The sequence below is a fragment of the Toxorhynchites rutilus genome, chromosome 2, assembly GCF_029784135.1.
Source record: "Toxorhynchites rutilus septentrionalis strain SRP chromosome 2, ASM2978413v1, whole genome shotgun sequence".
Classification (NCBI taxonomy): domain Eukaryota; kingdom Metazoa; phylum Arthropoda; class Insecta; order Diptera; family Culicidae; genus Toxorhynchites; species Toxorhynchites rutilus.
Window position 1 is genome coordinate 96,452,126 of NC_073745.1, and position 18,928 is coordinate 96,471,053.

Below are 18,928 nucleotides of genomic sequence, written 5' to 3' on the forward strand. Positions count from 1 at the left end.
GATTCCTCGAGTCGGAAAAGACGCACCACGCTAGATATGGGGTACAGACTAGGGGGGCGTTGCTGATTAATGGTCAGCTGCATCCCAATAGGAGGTATCCCGTGTCGGGCACACGTACAGAGCATTGGAGACAGCAACATCCGAATTACGAAAACACTTGTAATACTAACCTCGAGCCAACCGCGAGTAATCGGTTACATATTACTAACATAGATAATAAGAAAAATTGTCAAAGTATTGAATTCCCGTCCCCGTGAGGCTAACGCCATATGAGCCTTGATAAAAATATATATTTTGGAAAAAAAAGTCATATTTGAAACATAAAAAAAATATTTTTTCCAAACTGTATATAATCGAGTCCAAAATTGTATATAATCGAATCACATATAATCGAGTCTGCATATAATTGAGTCCGACCTGTACCTACAAACTAGAATATAAATTGTAGCAGCGTTTGTTTACGATGACACAAATCAGCAAGATCATACCGTGGTCTTATAGAAGTTGGAAAGGGTATTGTGGATCTCAGATTTTCGTCAAAAGTGGTAATTTTATACTTTGTCCTAAATCATTAGAACCATATTTTTTTCTATTATTTCCATTTCCTTTTTAGGGTGGTCCGAAAAAAAATTTTTGTACACTTTTTCCCAAAAGGGACCTTTTTAAAAGATTCATAACTTCTGAACCACAGAACCGATTTAGATGATCGACATATCAATATCATATCATATTTTCGATACATTACTGGATACATTATTGATTATAGTCGTTTTTTATTGTTTTCATGACTTTGGAGTAGAGGGTACTATATATTTTTTTTCTTGAAAGTTGTTTTTTTTGTTTTTGACTTATAATTTTTCAAAGTTAACCGATGGTTCGAAAAAAACAATTTTCCCTTTTTTTCTACTACAAAAATTAATAACTTTTGAACGACTGGAACGATTCAAATGATCAACATATCAAAATGAAGAATATGAGTTTCTTTGAAAAAAAAAAAAAATACTTTTGCGAAAAATGTGGATTTTCGTTTTTGTAATTATTGATTGAGTTAGTTTTTAACAATTTTCTCGGTTAAAGATAGAGGGCGCTATGTTCTTTTATATATTTTCTGGAGAGCTGAGGTTTTTTTTACATAATATATTCGAAGATCAGAGAGATGTTAATTTTCGTTTTTGTGTTTTTTTTTTTGCAAATTTAACATGTTTTAAGTCTTCGTTCAATATTCCTATGTGACAAGACTAGACCTATGCGACTAGAATCGAATCTTTCCGCCAGTGTAATATTTTTTCAAAGATGGTTAACTTATTATCTTCAATTTAATATGTCGATCATCTAAAGCGGAAAAAGTGCAAAAAGTCATTTTTGGATAAAAAAGGAAAAATTTCCGAAAAAATTGCATCTCTGATATCGAGATATGTTATGTAAAAAATCCTCAGCTTTCGAGAAAAAATATTTAAAAAAAATATAGCGCCCTCTAGTCCAAAGCCATGAAAACAATAAAAAAACGACTACAATCTATAATTACAAAAATAAAATCCATTTTTTTGCAAATTATTAATTTTTAATAAAAGGCTATCTCATTGGCTTCAACTTGATATGTCGATCTTCAAAATCGGATCAGTGGTCCAAATGTTATGAATTTTTGGAAATATTCGTGTTTGGGAAAGAAGGAAAAAATGATTTTTCACAACACCCTAAAATGAAAATGGGCCCCCTAAAAATAAAAAATAAAAAATATGGGTCTAATGTTTTGCGATAAAAAAAAAAATACTCCAACATAATTATACGATAAATTGTTTATTTGAAAATTCTGGTCCTAAAGTGCTTCGTTTGTCATTTTGCATCAGTTTTTTTAATTTTATGGGAGGAATTCTAGTGTAGTAGTACGAATTTGGGACGTTTTTTCGAGTTCTGAACAAAAAAACACAGAGAATATTCTTACTGTACATTATTTTATTATTTATTTCTTTATCTTTGAACAATATAACAAGAGCTTAATGGAATATTCAAAATTAGAATAATTACCAGCTGGTGAAGTGAGGTGGTTCAGAAAAAAATTGTACCATGGCATACCCTTCTGGTTACCTGAAACAAAAAAAAAATCGAACAGATTCTGAATCAGTAAAGATACCGCTATCTTATGAACCTCCGACAACTATATTTTTTTTCGGACTGTCCTTGTAAACTTGAATTTATTTGAAGTCCACATTACTTTCACCTAGCACTTAACTGCTCCAAGGAAACTTTCGCTGTCAAATCTATGCAGTTAACCGTCAAAAATTATCTTATGAACTAGTTCAAAAAATGTATCATAGGAAACTTAGAGTACAAAAGCAAACAGAAGCAATAGAAGAAAGATGACCTTTTCCATCCACATTTTTACATCATACAACATACAGTAAAGTCTGCTTCATTTAATATTGGAACACAAACAATTGCGTGTAGTTCAGTCATTTATTAACGAATTCATAATTTGTTTTTCATACAAATGTAGCATTTTATTTACTCTTTCATAAAAAAAAAATTAAAAAATTATTCATTGCTGTTTCGAAGAAATTCTCGTACTTTTCCCGTAATACGGCACATTAGGCGGCGCACACCATTTTCGTCCACCGTTTTGGCGATTTGATTCCACCAGTTCTTCATTTGAGTCATGTTCCTAACAAGTTTTCCCTTTGCCTTAAGCCTCCGCTTCGTGATTGCCCAGTATTTCTCTATCGGCCGGAACGGGGGGCAGTTTGGGGGGTTGAGGTCCTTCGGTATTACGCTGACCCCGTTCGTTGCGTACCATTCCATAACCGTTTTGCTGTAATGGCAGCTTGCGAGGTCCGGCCAAAACATTACTGGACGGTCGTGGGCACGAATAAACGGCAGAATCCGTTTCTGTAGGCACTCTTTTTTGTAGACTTCTGATGTCATTGTCTTGTCAGTGAGAAAGACTTTGGTTTTCTGTCCACAACTGCATATCCCCTGCCAAATCATGTACTTGCGGGCGAATTTATCCGCAAACACGAACTTAAATTTTGCAGGTACATCCCCCCGAGCCGTCGCCAAATAAAAATTTTGACCTGGGATTTGCCCAAAGTCCGCCTTCACGTAGGTCTCATCGTCCATCAGAATACATCCGTCGAACTTGGTCAGCACTTGGTCGTACAGCTTTCGAGCACGGATTCTGACCACATTGTTCTGCTTCAGCGTCCGATTTGGCTGTTTGCTGGCTCGGAATGACCTTATTCCTTCCCGGAGACGAATTCGTCGCACCGTACTGTGAGCGGCCTGGAACTTATTGGCCAAATCGCGGTCTGAAAGATTGGGATTCCTCTTGACGGCCTTGATGACTTTCCCACGCAGTTTCCGGTCGACAGTTCCATTCCGACGCTTCGAATGCGGCTTCCGAGCCGTCGTCAATGTTTCCTTGTACTGCTTGATAACACGCCATACGGTATTTCTGGGCATTTTAAGCTGTTTAGCTAGCTTAGATGCCGACAACAATGGATTTTCAAGAAAACTGTGCACAATTTTATCTCTCCGTTCGGCTTCCATGGCGGTTGTTTACAAAATGCTATCGTTTGGTGTTATGACATAAATACATGGTGAAAGGTAATGAATTTCCCGACACGTGGGTGAAAAAAGTTTCCAAATCCGTCCACTAGGAGCGCCACAATGAGCAAAAGAATTTGTTCCAATATTAAATGAAGCAGACTTAAGCACATTAAACTCCATGACCTTTAGGAAGGAAAGGGAGGAAAAAGATCCAAGAAAAATCATAATTTTGGGGTACATTGGCACTGTACGAAAGAACGAAATGTGGCCAGAAGCAACAAAAAATATTGTGGCATTTTAAATAAAGATTTTCTGTAATCAAATCTGCAGAAGAATAGAACCTTTCATCTCTCATCTTTTCTTCCATTTCTTCCTCAAACGGATAGCTGCTAGATGTCAAAGTATTTGAAACTTCAAATCAAAGCTGATAGATAGCATCCAAAAATTTACCCATTTCTAATCAGAAAAAGTTCTCAAATTTTATAACTTTCCTAATTAGCCCATTTTGAATCTTTTTTCAACATAAATTGTGGGAGCCATGAAGTACCGGAAATATTTGTTTTCTTTAGCATTGAATTGTAAAGTAAGACCCTTTTACTATGTATTTTACTAGTTGGTTCGGGTAATGGGTGTAGTAAAAAAGAAAAACAGGAACCTTTGGTATGTTTGGTACCAAATTCCAATATAAGACTTGAAAAATGGGAATGGTTCCACAACCATGAAAAGTTTGCTCACTCAACATCATAGTTGAACAAAAACAGGAAGTGGGTTATATCTATGGTATAACCGCAAGGGTGACGTAGGACTATCGTTGATTTAGAGATCATTTGTTTGAAGTTGAATCTAAATCCATTCTGAACGAATGAATAAATGAATATTTGGGGGACTTCGAAAACGAGAGTGTTACGTTGGAGGCACAAGGTTTTATGCATCCAATATAGGATACGAAAAACCTTGTTCTGAAGAATAATCTTCAGAAGCTTTCCTGCTAACTGTACTTGATTGACAAATCACAAACCCAAATGTTTTATATGGATATTTTATGGATAGAAAACATTAAAATAAACTCTTTCGCTTGAATGTAATTTTCAAATCCAAGGGGAACTGGCAGATTATTTTCAGTAACGATTAGATATTTCCACATTTTCCTCGATACTGGAAGCCCACCAGTGATTAATGCTAATTCGATAACCACCTGTTAATAGCACTTGATTGAAACATATTTGGTCACAGTGTTACATGGATAGAAAACATTAAAATAAACTCTTTCACATGAATGTATTTTGAAATTCCCAGAGGAACTGGCAGATTATTTTCCGGATCTTTCTCGATGCTGAATGGCATCCAAACGGAAAGAATTCCGTGCGTGTATGTGTGTGTGTGTGTAGCGGCTGCTTCGATGGTCACCTTCTCTTCTCCTGAAGGATCAGCTTCTCTGTGCTCCCTCACAGTTTCAAACAAACTGCTTGCGTTTCAGGGCAGATCTCGATCCTTTGCCGTCCAGCACCCTCGGCAACGATGTTGTCATGTCGATGTCCTCACGAAAAATGAATGCATCTCACCACCAGAATATCGCTTAAGTATGCTTTTTGTGCGTGATTGAATCGAGAGAAAAGGCGTGGTTTACGATGGCAATTTGGAAGGCAAACTAGAGGGGAATGAACTCTCTGAGCTCGGAACTTTCGGCGACTGAGCAATAATCGATTGCGGGCGCATACAATATTGGATACGGAAATATCCTACTGATGGGGAAGAATAATCTTCAGAAGCTATTCTGTTAATTGCGATTGATTGAAAAATCACAAAACCAAATGTATTTGGTCACAGTGTTACATGGATAGAAAACATTCAAATAAACTCTTTCACATGAATGTATTTTTAAATTCCCAGAGGAATCCGGAACTCTCTTTCCGGAACTTTCTCGATGCTGAATGGCATCCAAACGGAAAGAATTCCGCGCGTGTATTTGTGTGTAGCGATGTCTTCCCGGGGAACCGTTTGTGGCATCACTCTCCTCCTGATGGATTCCCTTCTGGCCTAGGGTGCACAAACAGGCTCTTGGTGACACCGTTTATCCGCGCTTTCATGATAAACGAAGAGCTTCAGCACAACAGCGACAACATGCTCCAATCGCTGTTCAATTAGAACTGAGTGGATTTCCGAATGGCGCTCGCTTATATACTGATTGGTGATTTCAATAGCCTGTTTTGAAAGCAATTTTAAGACTATTGAAACAAGTTTTTGGATCAAAAAGTAACAAGTATAGAACGCGTAGACATTTTATCATTCGAATGAAGTGTTTATCATACCATTTCGTTCAGTTGTTTAGGAGCTATTAACGCCCAAAATCTCGGTCTCCGGCGTAACGCTTTCGTTTTCGAAACTTTGATTTTACACCCCGGTATAGAAATGAAAGACGTAGTCCTACGTCAAAATTGGAGTTAAAGTTAGAAAAGCAACATGCAAATTCACCCCAGCTAACGGTCCAATCTTACTGGCAGAAGACGAGTTGTTGTTCCAACAGAATACTTATAAGGTGTGCGTGTGGTGAGAAATCCCATTTCATCAAAGCCAGAGCGGTGGAACAACAATAGTGAACGTGTTTCGTATGCTGCAGCATGTACATATGTGCATACAACATTTTCTGCGGCAACAGGCAAAGCGGGGCAGCAGGTGGATCTGCGTGAAGTAATCTGGCAAGCGAATGAATGGTTCGTCGGTAGAATGATCGTTAGTGAAACAAATGTTGTTTAGTCTGTCTCCATCGACAGCGTTGCACTCACAACTCGACCAAATGTTATAAAAACATTTAACACGGTTGGAAAAGTTCTTTGCTGTGTGACCAATGTTGGCTTCACGAGATAATTTATTCATGACGGTTTTATTTGTATCCTTTTTAGCAAAACTTCAACAGTTTATCATATGCATCGATTACAATCGCATTATAATACACAACTATCTATGATTTTTGCATTTGATCTTGTCCACCGATCAGCTAATAAGCTTTCGCGTATTTCGCGTATACAGTTTAGGAATGTGTGTACATTTCCATAAATCAATAGTAGAAACCTTCTTTTCGAAACGAGTTCTTTTCTGCTCCATCATTATGGCAGCATGAGCTCGCCCCGCTTCGGGATCCCTGCAAATTCATCACGTGTGGGTGATAAATTTTCCTTCATCCCCCGCCGTAATCTTTGTCAGAAAATTCGATTTCAAGTTTCCGATGCCGCTCTGTGTATTCTTCGCACTCTCTCTCTCTGGGCCGGCATGTCATCATCGACGCCGTCGTCCTCGTCGTCCTGTGGAATCACCATCAGTATGCATGACATGTGAGTTCAATAGGGGATTTATCACAGCACCCGTACTCTTTGACGAGACAACAATTTGCATAGCAAGCAGCAGCAGCAGGATCTCTCGTTTCGCTAAGGCGGGGCTTGCGAGCAGCACCCAGCTGTTGGATGAGTGACGAGTTTTTAAGGAAGACGCGGAGAGGCTAGATTTCCACATTATAACTTTCCGGAACTTCAAACAATTATCGATCTTCATTCGGTGCTCGCTCGCCAGGAAGCTTCGTCAGATTTCATTCTAATCCTCTTGAGAAAAGCTTTTCATCGTCTGAATATTTCGCCAGGTCCTTCTCAGTCATGATGTTTATCGAAACAGTTCGTTACCGAATGCATAACACTCAGAAGTGCAACTTCTAATCTTACTATAAATAAAATCGCTAAAAAATAAAGCGCGGTCGTCGTGAACAGTCGTAAACGGTCGTAAATGTTCGTATTCTTGACGTAAACACAAACATAGTGAGAGAGTGAGCAGTGAGCAGCTGCGATGCGTTTTGTGTGTGAGAGAGTGTGTGCGTCTGCGTGTGTTCGTTTGCGTGTATGTGTTTATGTGTGCGTGTGTGTGTTTGCGTGTACGTGGGCGTGTGCGTTTGCGGGTGTGTGTGTTTTGGTTAGTTGGTTGGTTGATGTAATCAAAAACAGTGTGAGAGAGTGAGCAGTCAGCCGCTGCGATGCGTTTTTTTGTGTGTGAGACTGTGCGCGTCTGCGTGTGTACATGTGTTCATTTGTGCGTGCATGTGCGTGTATGTGTTTTGTGCGCGTTATGTTGGAGGGCACTACCTAATCGGCGCTCCGTTGGGAAGCGAAATCCTGCGAGGGTGGCTGTGACGGGGCGCGTGTCAAGTTGGAGGGCGCTTCCTAATCGGTGCACGTCTCGACGGGTAAATGGATGCCTGCAAAATGGTCATAAGCGCAGTGGAGAGCAACGAATGGTGAATTAGAATATAGAGAAAAAGGGAAGGATCAACGCTAGCTTGCGTTGAAAACTCGTGAAGTGCATGAGCACAGCCGCCCCCTGAAGTAGTCGCCTAGATGTGGTCCCGGGGGGAATGAGGCTACGAGTGGAGGGCTTGGTTTTTGTGGGTGCGATCCCCACTCGACGTCTGGGTTATCCCTTCCCAGATAAGGCTGGAAGAGCGTTCCTCACCTCTATAAAAAAAAAAAAAAAAAAGAGTAAAGAGATTAGAGAACGTAGAGAGTAGAAAGAGTAGAGAGTAGAGAGTAGTGAGAGTGGAGAGAAAGTGGAAAGTTTAAAATAAAGAGCAGAGAGTGGAGAGAAGAGAGAACAAAGTACAGAGTAGATAGTAGTAAATGAAGAGTAGAGAGTTGAAATTCAAAGTCAAAATTGGAAGAGCAACAATTGATCGCAGAGAAAGAGTAAATGTTCGAGACATAGAGATATTTGGACTAAAAAAGAAACATTGAATAAAAGAAAACAAAATAAGTTGCGAGAGTCTGTTTGAGTGCAACAGCAAAGCTATTCCAATGACTTTGCGGTAAACTTATTAAAACATAGAATTGGGCCGCTAGTCATTAATTAATACTCTGAAATTTCTCTACTCAAGCTGCTGGATAATACTAAAATCGCAAACATAGTTTTTCTGTTGGAATGTCATTCGAGGAACTTTCCATTGAGGGTTTATTTAATCAAAATTCATATGATGATTACGAATAAACGATGGAAGTGATCTATTGGTAAAAAGAGAGATATTTTTTAAAACACCCTTGAATATTAAAATCTTTAATTAAGAGCCCACGTTGTTTAGGAGTGTTTAGCAGTCTGTCTGTACGGAATGGCCTTCAGTTTTTTAAGGGATTCCGTCCTGATGACACTAATGTTTGCAAAACTTTCGAAGCTCAGAAACAAGAAAAGCAGATCGCATGGAGGAATATAGTTGATATAAGAATCTATTCCATCAATATGTGGGTGACGGGACGATGAATATGTTCAAAACGTATGGTTTTCTGAATATTTCTCAAATGATAGTAAAAAAACAGGAAGTGGGTTATATCTGCGGTACAACCGCAAGGGTGACGTAGGACTATCGTTGATTTAGTGATCAATTGTTTGAAGTTGCATCTGAATGAATTCTTAATGAATGGATGAATGAATAAATGGCAAGATTGCTGAAAATCCTTGTAAATCTGTGAGCGGATGAGTATATGTATGAAATTATCATATATATTTAGAAAACTTTTTTTTTATCCCATTTATTTATTTCTCAGGCTCATTAGCATTTTATCTGTAACAGAGCCGGGTTTTCATCGTGTACATGTACATATGTTTATGTTTCTATAAATTGTAAATTACACAGTAGTAGTAGTAGCCATTTAGGCGTTTAGGTTTTTCTGTTCCATTACATTATGGTAAATTACACTGTAGTAGCCATTTAGGCGTAAGGGTATTCTATCTGTTCTTCCATTGTTCAGCAAACCGGACAGCGGAGATAGTTGATATTGATCATTGTGGGTTATTTATAGAACAGCAGCCCGATGTTTCTTGCAGAGCAGAGCAGTTGTATGGATGAATCGATCTTATTTCGACCGTGGATCGTTCTCCATCGCTGATGATGGTTGCGTGGACGTAGTTATTCTATAACAACACAAAGATGGTCAACTGAGGGCCCTGAGTTTGAACTCACGATCGATCGCTTAGTAAGCGAACGCGTAACCAAGTGGCTACGAAGACCCCCCTTTAGAAAACTTCAATTGAACTCTTCCAAAGTTGTGAAGCGGTCCTGAAAAGAATCGGTTTGGTGATATGTGGACCTGAAATGAGTGATTGCCGGATGGTTTGATTGGTGAGCCCATGTACGGATTTGAAACGAAACAATTAGTATAAATAAAGTCATAACAAGATCTATGTAAATGTGTGTGTATGGGTATGTGTGTGTGGTGGGTGCTCCGATGCATCAAACGGAACCAATTTTCGATACGGCTACTCTCTTGGTCGCCTTCTCTTCTCCTCCTGATGGATCGGCTCTTTTGCGCTCCCTCACAGTTCGAAACAAACTGAATGCGTTTCAGTTCAGCTCAGGCCAGGTGATGAATCCCTCGACCCCTCGCCGTCCAGCTCGTACAGCTCGTTCCGCTCGTTCAATAACGATGTTGTCTTGTCGATGTCCTCACGAAAAATGAATGCGCTTCACCATCAGAATATTGCTTATGTATGCTTTTTGTCCGCGATTCAATCGAAAGAAGGTGTGGTTTACGATGGCAATTTGGAAGGCAAACTAGAGGCGAATGAACTCTCTGAGTTTGAAACTCTCGGCGACTGAGCAATAATCGATTGAAAATTATGTTTCTCGCGATGCGAAACATTTTTCGTTGCGCGCGCATCCAATATTGGAAACGAACATATCCTACTGATGGGGAAGAATAATCTTCAGAAGCTTTCCTGCTAATTGCACTTGATTGAAAAATCACAAATCCAAATGTATTTGTTCGCAGCGTTATATGTTAGAAAATATTAAAAAAAAAACTCTTTCGCATGAATGTATTTTTCAATTCCCATGGGGAACTGGCATATTATTTTTCAACAACGATAATATGTTTCCGAAATCTTCTCGATCCTGGATGCCATTTAAACGAAAGAAATTCCGCACGTATAAGTTACCGACGGACCTATCAGGAACACGAGATCACCAGACCATCATATCCTCGAGCAGATTTCATCGATCCAACCACAACAACGACAGTTAGCAGCAACGTTGGACCTCATGGTACAGTCAACGCCAAATTCCACAGACCCATAGTCAGCAGATGCCCACATGGCACCCGGGACCTGGCGACAGACATAAAGTGCAACATCGGCAGCCGGGCGACGTTCTCCAGTGTCATTCTATTTAACCTCATTCGCATTTTTATACTTAGCTAGGCAAATTCCTCTTCCTCAGCAAGGCCTCTGTAAGTTTAACGAAATAAATGAAAATCATTCTTAGTTAGCTCTTCAAGCAATCAAGTCGTTTTGTATTCTTTTTTGAACAGACCCCGAAGGCACGAAAATGTAATTGTGTGTGCGGCGGCTGCTCCGATGTCTTAATTATAACTGAGTGGACTTTCGAGCAGCGCTCGTTTATATACCGATTGGTGATTTCAATAGCCTGTTTTGAAAGCAATTTTAAGGCTATTGAAACAAGTTTTTGGATGAAAAAGTAACAAGACGTACTTCCCATCCGCGTGATGCTCGTTCAGGAACGGCAGCAGGATTTTATCGAGGCACTCTTCTCGATAGATTTGTTGGTTGATTGCCAGACCGCTCGGCTTAAACCAAGGCTTTGAAATACCCCGGTCGGAAATGGCGATGTACAACATAACCTTTTTTCAAACTTGTGCTTGAACTTGTATTTCACTTCAGGCGGTGTGGATGACTTGTCGCTGGAGTAGTAATTATCATTTTCTGGAATATGCGTTTTGGACAGCGGAAAATAGCTTTCGTCGTCCAGAACGACAGACGTTCCGCGGTATTTTTTGGTCATCCACCGACACTGTGATTTAACCGTCTCAATCTGCTCCTCCGTGTACTCCGGCGACCTCGTCTTCTTCCTGCAGACGATTCCTTCCATCTTGAGGGTCCGATGGATCAATACGTGAGAGCAGCCATATTTACGACCGGCGTCACGCAGGCTGGTTGCGTCCTTGTTGTCAAACAGCTTATTTAACGATGTCTTCCTCTGCTTCGTCATTATCGTCACCGGACGACCACTTCCGACCTTCCGCTCTACGTTCAGGGAACCCAGGATACGATATACCGTACTGACAGGTACATTTTATTCCTTAAAATGTGCCACCGTGAACATTCTTCCTTGCTGGAAATGCGTTTCGTAGAACCGTACAATGCGTTTGCGGAGCACGTTGTTGTTTCGACGCCATCTTTGCTTTGACTAAATTCAAACTAGCAAAACCAAACACGCCTACTGTTTCTAGGGAGCCCAAAGAGCAATTTTCTTGGAGAAAGAAAATTTTACGCTCTTTATTTGAGTTACTGAAAGGTATTGAAAAAATTCTCATTTTTTATTTAACACCCGTTAGTTAGGAGCTATTAACGCTCAAAATCTCGGTCTCCGACGTAACGGTTTCGTTTTCGAAACTTTGATTTTACACCCCGGTATAGAAATGAAAGACATAGTCCTACGTCAAAACTTCGCAATTTCATCAATGATACCTGTTCCAACTGTAAGTACATATTTTTGTTTTCAATTTTATTTAATCCGCGCACCAGATATCACATCGCAGGTCTCATTTGTGATTCTGTTTTTTTTATGTAATAGCTTTTCCGGTAGTGGTTTTGGGTTTCGTTGAAAATCAATGAAAACATATAACTAAGAGAAAGTTGATAATTTTTATTTTTCTCTGGTGTTCGACCCCGTTGTCATTAACACGTTGACTGCCACGTCAGTCACCGGTGACTGACAATGAGTTTTCGCTCAGGCTAACATATAATAATAAAGGTAACTAATATAAGCATATAAACTTATAAGCATTCCCTTTCGAACAAAAGTACCTTCCACTACGATAAGAAACGATGGCCCTAATACGTTTAAAAATTTCCATAGAGTCGCTATAAAACCGTGGCACTCAACGTGTTAATTAATAAAACATATAGGACGCATAAAAAACATCAAATAAAATACCATAGTTATATAGTGAAATATTCATGACGATTGCACAAATGTGTATAGTTGAAAAAAAAAATTGAATAGGAGTGCCAGTCATTCCACTAGTAGTTATACACTCCACAAACAAACGGTGTTTCCCAGCTTTTAGTTCCAGATTGTTTTTTCCCGTTCTTCTTCTTCTTCTCACTCGCTGTCCACACACCCCTTGTCACCCCTCGGTAGCAAAAGTCCTCGGTCGCATGTATTCAGGTGTTTTTACTGCACTCAAGTGTCAGTTATTTGTTATCCTCTTATAGGGAGTAACGTCCCATCTCGTTTCTGTGGGTTGGTTCTCTAGTGCTGACAGCATTGTTATGTATAAGTGCAGCCCCGAGTACAATCCATTGCCACTCGTCGCTTAGAGTGTAAGGTAACCACTCGAGAGAGAGGAGCTTTGCTGGTGTAATTCTTTGCCACAATTTACCACTTCATTGACATCGCTTCCTAGGAGAGTGTTATTGTCCACGAAAATTATCAATCAGGAGAGTTTAAACTGTTGTGTTTTCTTCTTCCAAAATTTTATCGAATATATTGCTATTAAGTCTATTAGTACGAAAAAGAATCTGAATTTGTTTATTTGGACTAATTTGATATTTCACACAAATCTTATAGACATTCCGATTCAATTAGTTTGAAAATAAACAAAATTCATTCGCAGCTAAAGATTTTATCAAGGTTAATATTATTTTATTGAACGTGACACCGATTTCGATACGCGCTGTGTCAGTGTTTCCATAACGGTTTTTTTCAGTATGTGATCGAGCGTTATCATGAAGAAACTTTCTTTTACTTTTTATTGACATTACTCGTGACTAGTTCTCTCGAACATGTTTACAGTCTTATCACCAATTGCAATGAAGTCGCTATTATTTATTCGATTTTGTATATATTTTTACAAAATCGAATAAATTATAGCGACTTAATTGCAATTGGTGATAAGACTGTAAACATGTTATGACATGTTATGAAAAATAATAATAAAATATCATACCCTTTAAAAATATTAGTGAAAAGCAAATAACTCTAAAGTTATAACTTGAAGTTAATGATTTTTTTAATGGTGCATTTTGAAAACCCGAATGCCCCTCATTTAGTTGGTGTGTTGCTCTTCAGATATAAAGATGGTGTCCAAGAAAGAGAAGTAGCGCGTCAAAATTATGCGTGCGCAATTCCAAAATCAGAATTACTATCACGTCGAGTTAGTGAAATCGTTTAATGTTACCAATTCAACTCTCACCAACCTAATCGAATCTTTTTCACAAACTGAAGAGGACCCAAAAAAATTATTGGAAGCGAGAAGCAGTTTACGTAACATCCTTTTCGAATGCAACAGATGTTATTATTGGTTCGAACTGTTCTAATGAAGCTGATTGCTGTCATCACGTGCATTTTCCACTTATTTTCATTATACAAGGCTTGTTATACCATCTATCTCCCTCACGTTTAAGACGCAAAGAACCCAAAGTTTACCAGCCGCTCGAGTTCTTCATAGAATGATTTTTTCGCTCAAGCTGATTTGTACAAGGTTTCAATGTATATTTCGTTAAGCACTTAACTTTAATAAAATCATCGTTATTATAAACATCCTCGAAAGCATTGATCACTAAGGACTCATGTTCGGTTATTTCCGATAACTGAACACACAGTATTTCTTACTTAACAGTGCACGAATCTGAGACATTTTTGTTTCGGGGCATCGGATAAACGAACTTTTGTATCACTAAAACAGATTCTAATACTGTTATTGATCCAGCTTTGTGCACATTCCACCGGAAACTGCTTAATAAATGTTTGATCAACTGGTTCACAATCTTCAAGTGTGTTTTTCACTTTCGCACATTTCCATCCTCCAAAAATAACATCGACCACCACTTGAGAGACTTTCTTTGACAATAAGTTGGTCCTTATTGATAATCCCGAATTATGCCACTTTCTGATCCAAAAACTTGTTTCAATAGTCTTAAATTTGCTTTCAAAATTGAAATCACCAATCGGTATATAAGCGAGCACCGCTCGGAAATCCACTCAGTTCTAATTGAACAGCGATTGGAGCATGTTGTCGCTGTTGTGGTGAAGCTCTTCATTTATCATGAAAGCGCGGATGAACGGTGTCACCAAGAGCCTGTTTGTGCACCCTAGGCCAGAAGGGAATCCATCAGGAGGAGAGTGATGCTACAAACGGTTCCCCGGGAAGATCTCGAAGCAGCCGCTACACACACACATACACGCACGGAATTCTTTCCGTTTGGATCGAGAAAGATCCGGAAAATAATCTGCCAGTTCCTCTAGGAATTTAAAAATACATTCATGTGAAAGAGTTTATTTGAATGTTTTCTATCCATGTAACACTGTGACCAAATATGTTTCAATCAAGTGCTATTAACAGATGGTTATCGAGTTAGCATTAACCACTGGTGGGCTTCCAGTATCGAGGAAAATGTGGAAATATCTAATCGTTACTGAAAATAATCTGCCAGTTCCTCTGGGAATTTAAAATTACATTCATATGAAAGAGTTTATTTTAATGTTTTCTATCCATGTAACTCTGTGACCAAATACATTAGGTTTTGTGATTTTTCAATCAATCGCAATCAACAGGATAGCTTCTGAAGATTATTCTTCCCCATCAGTAGGATATTTCCGTATCCAATATTGGATGCATAAAACCTTGTGCCTCCAACTTAACGCTCTCGTTTTCGAATTTCTCCAAATATTCATTCATTCAGAATGAATTCAGATTCAACATCATACAAATGATCTCTAAATCAACGATAGTCCTACGTCACCCTTTCGGTTATACCATAGATATAACCCACTAACCTGTTTTGACGTAGGACTACGTCTAACCGGAAGATATAGGGGGTGAAATGGAAATCTAGGCACTGAACAAGTAGGAAAAGATGCAAGATTTGGAACGCTTATAACTCGAGCATTTCTCAATAGATCGCAAAGGTTTTTGCATCAATTGATAGGAAATATATCTACGCATCTATCATAACGAATAACATTTCATTTTTCTTGAGATAAATAATTGAATAATTGTGAAATATCAAGCATTGTCCAAATGCACTATGTGCCCATTTTTGATTGGTCCATTTTGTGCTCCTCAAATCGTACCGACAAAAACGGGCAACCAGAGCAGCAGCGAAATAGAATGAAGCACGATTGGGAAGGAAAAAGGAAAAAAATGAACGAAACATTGGTCGCAGTCTCACACATGCGTAATTCTTGAGCCAACCAGTCAGCTTAAAAATCCCCGGTCCGCTGCCGTAACGAACACATTCTTTGTGTGGACACCGACTGGACGAGCTGGACGGCGAGGGATCGAGTGCCTTTCTCAAGTCAAGAGGGCGGAGGTGGTAGCGCTGGAGTAGAGTAGAGTAGAGTTTTCAAAGGGCCTTTCTCAAGGCTAGAGACGAATGAACTGCAAAAGTTTAAAGTCTCTATAATACAAGACCTTCCTTCCTTCCGTAACGATCATTCTCATCCAAACCGTAGAGTAGAGTACACATCGGTTCACATCGGTTCGCATCACAACACATCAACAAACCAACCCAAGCAGCCATGTCTGGACATGGTAAAGGAGGAAAAGTGAAGGGAAAGGCAAAATCCCGCTCGAACCGTGTTGATCTGGAGTTCCCCGCAAGGGTAGCTAGGCCGAGCGCGTTAGTACCAGTGCACCAGTCCACCTAGCCGGCGTTATATAGTTTCGGCGCATTCGGAACAGAACACAATCGCTTCGGTGGACATCAAGACAACAGGCAGTTGCAGCGAGTGGCGAGTGGCAAACGCAATCGCAAAACGGCATCAGGTAGCAGAAGAAAAAAGTTTGTTCTTTACACAATCTGCTTTGGTGGCAAATCCAGAACAAGGCAGCATCGAGGGCGCTCGAAATGGTACTAAGTACTAAGTTTTCTAAATTGGAACCATTCCATAAAACAAGGCGCTTTTCAGGGCCATTAAACCTTTCAAAAAAGAGTTTAGGAAATACAGTTCAATGCTTTCTAAAACAATATTTAAAATAATAATAAAACACAAATTGATTTTTTCATAATTTGTTTGCCAGGATATGATGAGTATGTGAATTTGGAAGTTGTTCTGAGCTTATTGATAGTTGGGGACTTTCCTGATTATTCAATTTTCACCAATTCTTAAATTGTTTCCAGATTGAAAGTACAGTAATTTACAATTAGATCGACATTTAGCTAATTGGACGGACATGTAATGCGACTTATTTAGTTGAACATTTTTGTAAACATAGAGATCCAAATTATGACCCCACATTGAAAGTCGACACTGTACCACTGTCATCGCAAATGTTCAATTACAGGTTAAAATCGCGACACTGAGTGGAGCTTCGGCACGTCGCATTGAATGTAATTTACTGTACAACATGTCACAAAGCTGGATGGGAAGAAATTTTCCAACTGTGAAAGCTGTGGCGAGTGGCAAACGCAATCGCTAAACAGAAAGGTTTAGCCGAACAAGATGGAGATATCGAGTGATAACAAAACAATAAACTCTTTAGATTGAAGATAATTTTGTGATCCTGAAAAGGACCCTTTTTAGCCTGCATGTGAATCCAACGAGCGAACAAATCGTAATGAATGTATTTTTTTGCCATCGCTCCCTTTTAACGCTCATTCGTTCGTCTCGTTGGACTCGCCCCTTTGGCTGAGTCTGCCGATTTGTCTCTATCCTGTGAGTGTGTACCGCTAGAAGGAAGGAAGGAAGGTATTGTATTATAGAGACTTTAAACTTTTGCAGTTCATTCGTCTCTAGCCTTGAGAAAGGCCCTTTGAAAACTCTACTCTATCCTACTCCATCGCTACCACCTCCGCCCTCTTACCTTGAGAAAGGCACTCGATCCCTCGCCGTCCAGCCCGTCCAGCAACGATGTTGTCCAGTCGGTGTCCACACAAAGAATGTGACCGCTAGAGTACAAAACGCGCGCTGATGACCACCTATGCATTCCCTATCACAGCCATCATTTTGATTGTACGATATGTGCATACGGCAAAAGTTGCCCGGCGTTGATAAGTACAAAGGTTTCAGAAAAAACGCGAAAACACAACGCCAAAGGTTCTTTTCAGAACCACCAGCATGATCATAAAGAGTAAACAGTAAACTAATCCATTTTTCAGGTAGATAGGTAGGTATTCACGTAGGAGAAGAAAATCAAACAATATATTTAAAATATATATTTAACAAAAGCTGTCCCCTTTGTATAGTCCTACGTCACTCCGGTTATGTCCCCGACATTACCCACCCGTCTTTTTGACGTAGGACTACGTCTTTCATTTCTATACTGGGGTGTAAGTTCAAACTTTCGAAAACGAAAGCGTTACGCCGGAGAACGAGATTTTGAGCGTTAATAGCTCCTAAACAGCTGAACGAAATTGTATGATAAACACTTCATTCGAAAGATAAAATGTCTACGCGTTATATGCTTGTTGCTTTTTGATCCAAAAATTTGTTTCAATAGACCTAAAATTGCTTTCAAAACAGGCTATTGAAATCCCACCAATCGGTATATAAGCGAGTGCCGCTCGGAAATCCACTCAGTTATAATTGCGCAACGATTGAGATACGATCGCTGGAATGGATGGATGAGTCCCTAACACAGACTTCAAAACCATGGAGCCAGGGGAAATCGGCATTGCAAAATAGATGTAAGCAGTGGATACTTTTGTACTCGTTTGCGTTTCGGCAAATTGGAATGTTTCCCTTACACAGACTTCAAAATCATGAAGGGTACTGCGGGTACTTTTGTACTCGCATGCGTTTCTGCAAATCGGAATGTTTCCCTAACACAGATTTCAAAACCATGGAGCCAGGGGAAATTGACATAGAAAATTAGATGCAAGCAGCGAGTACTATTGTACTCGTATTGACTATGGATTTGATATGGTATGATACGGTGTAGTGGATCTGATCAGAGTGGTTTTATATTACATATCGAAGAAATCACATTTATAAAAGCAGCGTTATAAAATTAGTTGTTTACGAATGCTGCAATCGATCGTCGTTATTGGGAAGTTGGAATTGTTGCGAAGGGGGTCTTATTTTCGCTGTGTAATTCCGAAGAGGAATCCATTCCTTCTCAATCGTTAATAATCCTGCTCCGGACCAACGATGATTCCAAATGTCGGGGTTTGGGGAGTGGGTATTATTTGCACTGGGTATTTCCGAGGAGGAATCGATTCCCCCTTTGAATGTTAATAATTCTTTTCCAGCTAAACGAAGTGGTATAAAGATCACTTTATTCGAAAGATGAAACGTCTAAGATTTATATGCTTGTTACTTATTGATTGCTAAGTCAACGTTAGTCCTACGTCCACCTTGCGGTTATATCAAAGATATAACCCACTTCTAGTTTTTTTA